Genomic DNA, 8,288 nt, shown 5'->3' with positions numbered 1-8,288 from the left:
CGTAAATGGGCATTATCATTTTACCTCCGACAATACTTAAAAGGTGTAAAAATGAGCTTTTAGAAAACCTAAAGCCAGTAGAACTGTTTGCTCAGGTTGAAAAAAAAACTCCAATGGAAACAATTGGTTTTTTAAATGCAGAAACATTCCCCTGGAGCTTTTGGGAACCCAAGACCCAGAGAATCTCTGATTTAAACTGATTCCTAATAAAATGAAATGGACTTGTCTAAGACAAGAGACAACATGCAGACAGACGGACACCTGGGAGAGAACAACGAGACAGTATTGGTCAGCATGATCAGCAGAGTCTCTGCCCGCCAGCTGCCTAATGGTTGTCGAATTGTTGTGTAGGCATCATGGCAAAGGAGGGTTTTGAAAAGGGAGTTGGAGGAGGAGGAAGAAGAATAGGGACAAAGTATTTTCAAGTGGATGATGTCCCCTTTAAACTGGAGTGTGCTATCGAACTCCGACTTCCTCTAGAACATGGGGAAAAACCAGGCTGTTACTGTGCTCTCCTTGCTCCAGGCCGGTACCTGTCAGTGTGATGATATAGACTAGCGCGGTACATAGAGGGACCCCCGGTTCTGTGAGCCACGGTTGTACTCATTCATCTGCAGGAGGGCAGCCAATCTGTCTCCAGGGAGCGGATTGCTTTCTTGGCTTTGACTAGGTCATTCAAGAGCGGTTTTCTCCAAGCAGTGGGGGTGCACAGGGCCAGCCTGGGTTGGAGAATGGTCCCCCGTGGAAAGAACCAGGGATCCTCGCAGCCTGGAGGAGCCAGTGTTGCGACAATGGAGGGGAGCGGGTCGTGCGGGTGGGGTAGAGGCACGGCACAGCAGCTCTGCAGCGGGTGATGGTGTGTGGCTGGAACAACAGGTTGGGGGCTTTGAGTTTGCTGGAGTTGGTTGGGGGCACCCATGGTTGAACACGGGGGGAAATTAGCCCCTTTGAGTTTGCCCATTGATCTGGCTGCTCCCGGACGAGACGGAGGGCCGCTCTGTCCTGGGCCGCGGGTCCTCTGCGCCAATGGGCCGTGTGATCCGGTGTCTTGTCTCTGACCGTGGCCACGTGCTGCAGAGGAAGGGGTAAAAATGCTTGTAACTGGGGTGGTCTGGGCTGGCAGCCTGGGGGAGATGCCGCGTGGAGGCCAGCTGGAAGGGGTGCCAGAGAGATGTGGGAGGAGAAGCGGGGGGCATTTTCCTGCCCCCTGGCTCACCCTATCTGAGCTGTGCGTGTGGGGCAGAGCCCAGGGCTGGACGGAGGGGGGAGGGGACAGAGATCTGGATTGAGGAGCAGAGCTGGGCGGGGGGAGGGGCTGGAATAGCAGGGGTGGGGGGCTGTGAGACTGAATTAAGGGGCACCAGCAGAGCTGTGGGGGGCAGGGCTGGAATAGCGGGGAGGGGCTGCAGGTTGGGCTTGAGGGGCACCGGCAGAGCTGTGCATATGAGGGACGTTTGCACATCAACTCCCTTCCTGTCACTCCCCAGCCAGTCGCATTGACCCTCCAGTTTTGCTAAATTCACACTGCGTTTAAATCAGGTCGTTCTGAAAGAGAGATCGAAGCCCCCCCCCCCCCGCACTCATTTGCAGTGATGCCAGTGCGACAGTCCTGCAGCCCTTCTTCCGCAGGGGGGTTCACAGCTGATCTGCTGAATGTCCCAGGGGGGTTTCATGCACAGGCCAGAGGAGGGGGAAGCCCTTTGCCAGGAGATGGCGCTGTGGGCCTAGCTTTAATTAATGAACATCGCTGCTCCAAGGCGGTCCGGGAGCAGGGCCGGGTCTCTGGGCAGCTTTCCAGCGTTGTGCGAGGCCGTGGCAGGTTTGACGGTCCAGCCTGGCCCGCGTTTGCTGGCTTGGCTCAAAGCGTCGGCCCGGCTCTCGCCCGGCAGGAGCAAATCAGCATTCCCATCGCTGCAGCCGTTCGCCCAGGGAGTCTCGGGGGGAGATGCGTGTATTCTGGCCTCCCACTGCTGCCTCTGCGAAGCGCCTCTTTATTTTGTTTGGGAGCGAGGCCGGCAGGTCCCATCCCATCCCGCCGCAGGCCCTGCAGGCCAGAGAAAACATGGCAATATTGCCTGCCGAGAGCACGGCTTGGTGGTGTGGCTGTGTGTGTCGGCTGAATAGCGGCTGCCGAGCTGACGGACGGGGGTGTTCACTATAATGCCTGCTTGCTCGCTGCTTCGCACCCCGGCTTGACCAAGAGAGACCGATCGTGAGCTGTTGGCCTTCGTGCTGGCCGTTAGTAGGCTGTAGTCCAGTGCGTAGGCAGACAGGTGTTTGCAGCTGAGACCCGCCAGCACCCATTCACCCTCTTTGTCCGCAGCCTCAGGCCAGCCAGGGCTTTGAAGCCTGAATTCCGCTTTCACCCAACGGAGCAGTGGCGCCAGATCAGGGTGGAGACACACGGTCAGGAACACGTGGTGGAATCTGCCCCACAAGAAGCGTTCCGTGTGTTTCCTGCCTCCGTGAGCTTTAATGCCTTGTGATATCGAGCACATGGAGGGGGTCAAATTCAAGACCTGGTTAGTAGTCACCATGATTAAACATTTAGATTGAGATCGCGCCTCGAGGAGGCCAGCAAATTGAGCCCCGCTGTGCTGGGAGCTGTACGAGCATGTAATAAATTCGATCCCTCCCCCAAAGAGCTCCCGGTCTGAAAACCAAGACACCACAGGTGCATGAGACAAATGGCTCTTTGGACTCCCACTCCAGTGTCCTTTCCCTGTGGACGAGCAGCCTCTCTTCTCTAGCCTACTTAGCATCATTTTAAATGCTACCCTTTGCCGTGGTATCCAGCCAATGAATTCAGCATGGTGAGCTGCCTTCCTCCGCCCTTTGCTTCAGCTGCTGCTATTGAGATTGGTGTTCCCATCATCACCTGAAATGATACTAGGACAGTCTCCAGCCTTTGCGATCAGGGGAAAGATCCACATGAAGAGAGGGCAGAGTTTACACTGTGCTCTGAATTCGCTCAGGTTTGGTGTTCTGAAGTTGAGCATCCAGCCCGGAGCGCACACGCCCCAAAGCCGTTTCCATGCCACGTTTTCCCAGTCTGATTGTAAACATCTTAGGGTGTGGGTGGATTCGGATGGCTATCTCAGTGGCGTTTGCTTAGGAAAAGGAGGCTGGGTGGTAGTAAGAAAGGCCTCGGGGTAAGCCAAGAGATATTAACCACTAGAATAATTTACCAAGGGGTCATGGTGGCTTCGCCCTCACTGAAAATTTTAAAATCAAAACTGGATGTTTTGCTAAAAAGCTCTGTTCTAGTTCAAACAGGAATTATTTGGGGGTAGATCTATGGCCGGTGTTACACATCAGGTCCGTCTACTTGATCCCAGTCGTCCCTTCTGGCCTTAGAAGCTATGGAAACCACAGATCAGGATGTGTTTGTGTCCCCAATCCCAGGAGAAATTTGAGTCTGTTCCAGCCCTCAGCTATCGGGCCTGGCTTTTTAGCTTTAGCGCCAGCGATTCATGCCCATAGCGCTGGAGATCCCTGGTGCTGGCCCAGATGGCGATCGTCACATTCACACCTAACACGTGGTTCCTTGAAAACTCGCTGGGCTCTGCTGTGGCAAAGGGGTTGCCTGTTCTGAAAGAAGCCTCCCTGGTCTCATTCAGCGATGTGTGTGGGTGTCCCGGACAGCCAGGCACTCACCAACCAGCAGGTGCAGGCGTCAGTTTCACACAGAGCAGCCCGGACGTTGCTCAGGGTGTCTGTGTGATCAAACCCAACGCGGTGGGATGAGCCCTTCTCTCAGCTCTGAGGTGTCTTTTTCAGGCTTCCTTGGATGTTTTCCTGGTGGGGGAGAGATGCTTGTGTCTGAGGTCGAGTCTGCAACTCCGCTTTGGCAGGTCTGTGCTGCCAAGTTTCTTTTGGCTTCCTCCACATGCGGGCTTTTGTTTTCACAGGCCTCTTCGTACTGCTGGAGAGCACGTTCCCAGCACCCTGAGGCTGAAAAATGGCAGAAGGTGCAGCGACGGTAATGCCACAAAAATGATTCCGGGGCTGGAGAAAATGCAGCGCTTCGCCTGTTCAATTTAGCCGAAAGTCGGTGAGCGGTGACTTGATTACAGCGTACCAAGCCCTTCACAGGGAGAAAATACCAGGGACCAAGGGCTCTTTGATCTAGCGGAGAAAGATAGAACAAGAACCAATGGCCACACAAATCGAAATTGGAAATGATGCCCCAGGAAGGTGATTAGCCATCGGAACAACCTGCCAAGGGAAATGGTGGATTCTCTTGCTGTCTTTAGATCAGGCCTGGCTGCCCTTCTGGAAGATGGTTTTTTCCATCCCGAGTGCCTGGGCTCAATCCGGGGGCGACTGGGTGTAATTCAGTGGTCCATGTTAGAGGAGGTCAGACTAGATGATCGAATGGTGCCTTCTGCCCTTCGGGATCCCCGAACGTCTAGTCTTTAGATGTCTTCTGAGGCTGTTTGCTGGAGAAGGCAGTGACCGGGGGGTAGGTGGGGGGCGGCACACAGCAGGGATGGGGTGTATAAACCACGCTCTGGTGAAGGAGCAATTCTGGGACCAGATGACGCTGCCCCACCCCACCTGCAGAGCCTGCGCCAGAGCTGGGCAAGGACCATAGCAGGGAGCCAGGCAGCTATCCTACCTGCGCCAATCCGCTCCAGATCCAGGGTACGGCGGGATCCTGGCTGCCAGGAAGGAGCCTGTAAGCGGCAGCCGCCCCAGTCCCGAGCGGAGAGCTGGAGCGCTTTCGCTCTCAGGCGGAGCGCCACTTGGCAGGCTGAGCCCAGAGGCAGAAGCCTGACTGGAGACGGGGCCGATCGGGGACTGCAGCCTGCCTGAAGCTCAGGACTGTGGAATGAACTCCCCCAGGGACTAAGGACTGTAACCAGCTTGCTGGGTGGTGTCATCTTGTGACTCTTCAGATCAGAACACAACTCACCCAGCTGCAGGTCTCTGACCCAGTGAGGGTCCCTCTGGCCAAAGCAACCTTCAGTCCTACCCCTTTCAGGGCAGGTAGGGTTAAAAGGTAATCCATTAGGAACAAAAATAAAGGGAACTCCAAACTGGGATCATCCCACCAACCTTCGGAGGGGCTGTGACGCTAGCAGACCAGGTGCCAGCTCATGTCAAAAGCCAGGGTCTCACCGAACACTGACGAATGCAGAGCCGGAAACCCGTCTGGCTCACCTGTGGGTTAGCAGAGGTAAAAGAGATATTACTGTGATAAGGATGTTTTTAGTGGATGCTCGTAGGGTGCTGCATGTGTTAATCCTACTAATAATATCTACATCCCAGGGTATAAAGTTATATTGTGTTTGCACTGTAAACCTTGGTAACCGTGTCACTCACCAAACAGGGAAAGACGCATTAATTAAGGTAAAGTGCTTGTCCGGCACACGAGATGGCCCATTGATGGCAAATGAGGCATTGTGGAGCATCCAAGGACAGAGACTGTGATGATTGCGTTCCTCAGTGCCTCCATCAGCTTGGATTCTGGGGTGAAGGGAATAAAAATCCCTGGCAAGGAGAAACTGGGATCTTTATGGTGTCTGGACTCTGAGGGACAAAGATTTCTAAGCATAAGCAAGAGACCCCCACACTGCTAAGCCTGGGTCAGCCCTAAACGATGTAGAACTGCTTTTTAATGATGTGTAGAGCTACTTCTTATAGAAGCTTATATTATCTTTTTAAATCTCAGACGGTGACTCATTTGCGTGTGTGTGTTTCCTGGTTTAACCTCGTGAAAAACTCTCATTGCTTTTTCCTCGTTAATAAACCGTTAGTTAGTTTATTACAGAATTGGCTGCCAGCATTGTCTTTGGTTTGAGAGCTGAGTACAAAACACCTGAGGTGAGTGACTGCTCCTTTGGGACTGAATAGCGTTGTGATTTTTGATGTAATGGACCATCTATCCCTAGGTCTGGCTTGCCTCGGTGGCAAGATAGACTGAAATGCCCAACGGGGCTGTCTGTGACGCCACGCTAAGACTGGTCTAGTGCTGTAGACGCCAGCACTTGTTACTGGGTGGGTGAAATCTCACGATAGAACACACAACGAATCTGGGCTGTCGGCCCTGCTTTTTAACAGTCTGCCCTGAGGTTGTCACTCACGATCATGAGCCGCTCCAGACAGCATGACAGGAGCCCCGCCTTTCTATTCAGGGCTGGTCTCCCAAATAATCAGTGCTTCCACCAATTCCCTTCCCGGCATCTGGTCGTTAATGATCTGGCTGGCAAGCAAGCTCTGTCTCAGGTCTATAACCAGGCTTCCCTTTCTCCGTGAGAAACAGAGCTCCATCCTCTGTCCTGGTCAGCACTCAATGGGGCTAGCCCCTCTCCTTTTATATCCCCTCTCCACACCCGACATTGACTGCAGGTGTAGCAGGGTGGGACAAGCTGGCTCCACAGTCTTTCCCTAACCCTTTCATTGCCAGCGGAGAGACAGTCAGCCTCTTTAACCCACTCATTGCCAGTATGGGGACTCTCTGTCTCACCACAAAGACCATCCAAAGTCTCACCACGTTTAGCTCCAAGAGCCTGGCACGTTTCTTGCCATCTCTAATATAAACACACTGCACCTGGCGTAGTCCTGTTTTTAAAACCAAAATGTGCTACCAAAACAAGACCCTCCACTGTAGATGCTTCATGAGCAAACGATCCCAATGCGCAGGGAAGAGCGGAAGTATGATAACAAAATATATAGCTGGGACGAGTGGCTCTCAATCTTTCTAGACTACTGTACCCCTTTCAGGAGTCTGGTTTGTCTCCTCACCTAAAAACTACTTGCCTACAAAATCAGACATAAAAATACAAAAGTGTCCCAGCACACGATTACGGAACAATTGCTGACTTTCTCATTTTTACCATATAATTATAGAATAAATCAACTGGAATATAAATACTGTACTTACATTTCAGTGTATAACATATAGCGCAGCATAAACTAGTCACTGTCTGTATGAAATTTTAGTTTATATTGACTTCGCTAGTTCTTTTTATGTAGCCTGTTATAAAATGAGGCAAATATCTAGATGAGTTGACATACCTGCTAAAGTCCTCTGTGTATCCCCAGTGGTATGCGTACCCTTGGTTGAGAACCACGGGCCTAGACACACCTACTATAAGGTGAGTGCACAACTGGTTGGAAAATCATATTCAGAGAGTAATCAATGGTTCGCAGTCAAGCTGAAGGACATATTGAGTTGGATCCACAGGGATCTGTTCTGGGGCTGATTCTATTCAATGTCTTCATAAAGGATTTGGATAATGGCGTAGCGAGTACACGTAGCAACTTTGCAGATGATACCGAGCTGGAAGGATTTGCAAGTGCTTTTGAGGACAAGATTAGAATTCAACATTATACGAACATACAAATGGCCACACTGGGTCAGACAAATGGTCCATTTAGCCCATTATCCTGTCTTCCAACAGTGGCCAATGCCAGGTGCTTTAGAGGGAATGAACAGTCCAGGCTATCAGCGAGTGATCTTGGCAAACTGAAGAAGTAGTCTGAAATAAATAGGATGAAATTCAATAAGGACAAATGCAAAGTGCTTCGGTTAGGAAGGATTAAGCAACTGCACAAATACAACATGGGAAATGATGGCCTAGGAAGGAGTCTGGCAGAAAAGGAACTGGGGGTTATAGTGGATCACAAACTAAAATTGAGTTAATAAGGTAACACTGTTGCAAAAAAAGCAAACGTCATTCTGGGAAGTATTAGGAGTGTTGTAAGGAAGACACGAGAAGTAATTCTTTTGTTCTATTCGCCCCGATAAGGCCTCAGCTGGAGCACCGTATCCCGTTCTGGGCACCAGACTTTGCGAAAGATGTGAACAAATTGGAGAAAATCCAGAGGAGAGCAAGGAAAAGGTCTAGAAAACATGACCTTTACGAGGAAAGATTGAAAAAAAATGGATTTGTTTAGTCTGGAGAAGAGAAGATTGAGAGGGGGACCTGATAACAGTCTTCAAGTACATCTAAGGTTGTTATAAAGAGGAGGGTGATACATTTTTCTCCTTATCCTTTGAGGACAGAACAAGAAATTATGGGCTTAAATTGCAACAAGGGAGACTTAGGTCAGTGAAGTGAGGGGGGCGTGGCCTTCCTCAGAGACGGACAAGGAGGGACTGCCCACCCCTGGTGGGTGGAGCCAGAACACTCACGCCCACCCCGCTGGATGCAGAGGGGCAGGACAGGAAGTATAAAAGGCGAGCCCTCCGGACTTTGGGCTGGAGTGGCTGGGGGAGGATGATGCCTCTTCCTTGTTTTTGGAACCTAACCCAGCCACTGTGGTGCGGAGGAGTCACC

This window comes from Emydura macquarii, unplaced genomic scaffold (assembly GCF_026122565.2).
Source record: "Emydura macquarii macquarii isolate MOO-44397 ecotype Brisbane River unplaced genomic scaffold, CSIRO-AGI_Emac_v2 contig_3470, whole genome shotgun sequence".
NCBI classification, from domain to species: domain Eukaryota; kingdom Metazoa; phylum Chordata; order Testudines; family Chelidae; genus Emydura; species Emydura macquarii.
The sequence above is the reverse complement of the archived record's forward strand: the minus strand, read 5'-3'. Positions refer to the sequence as shown.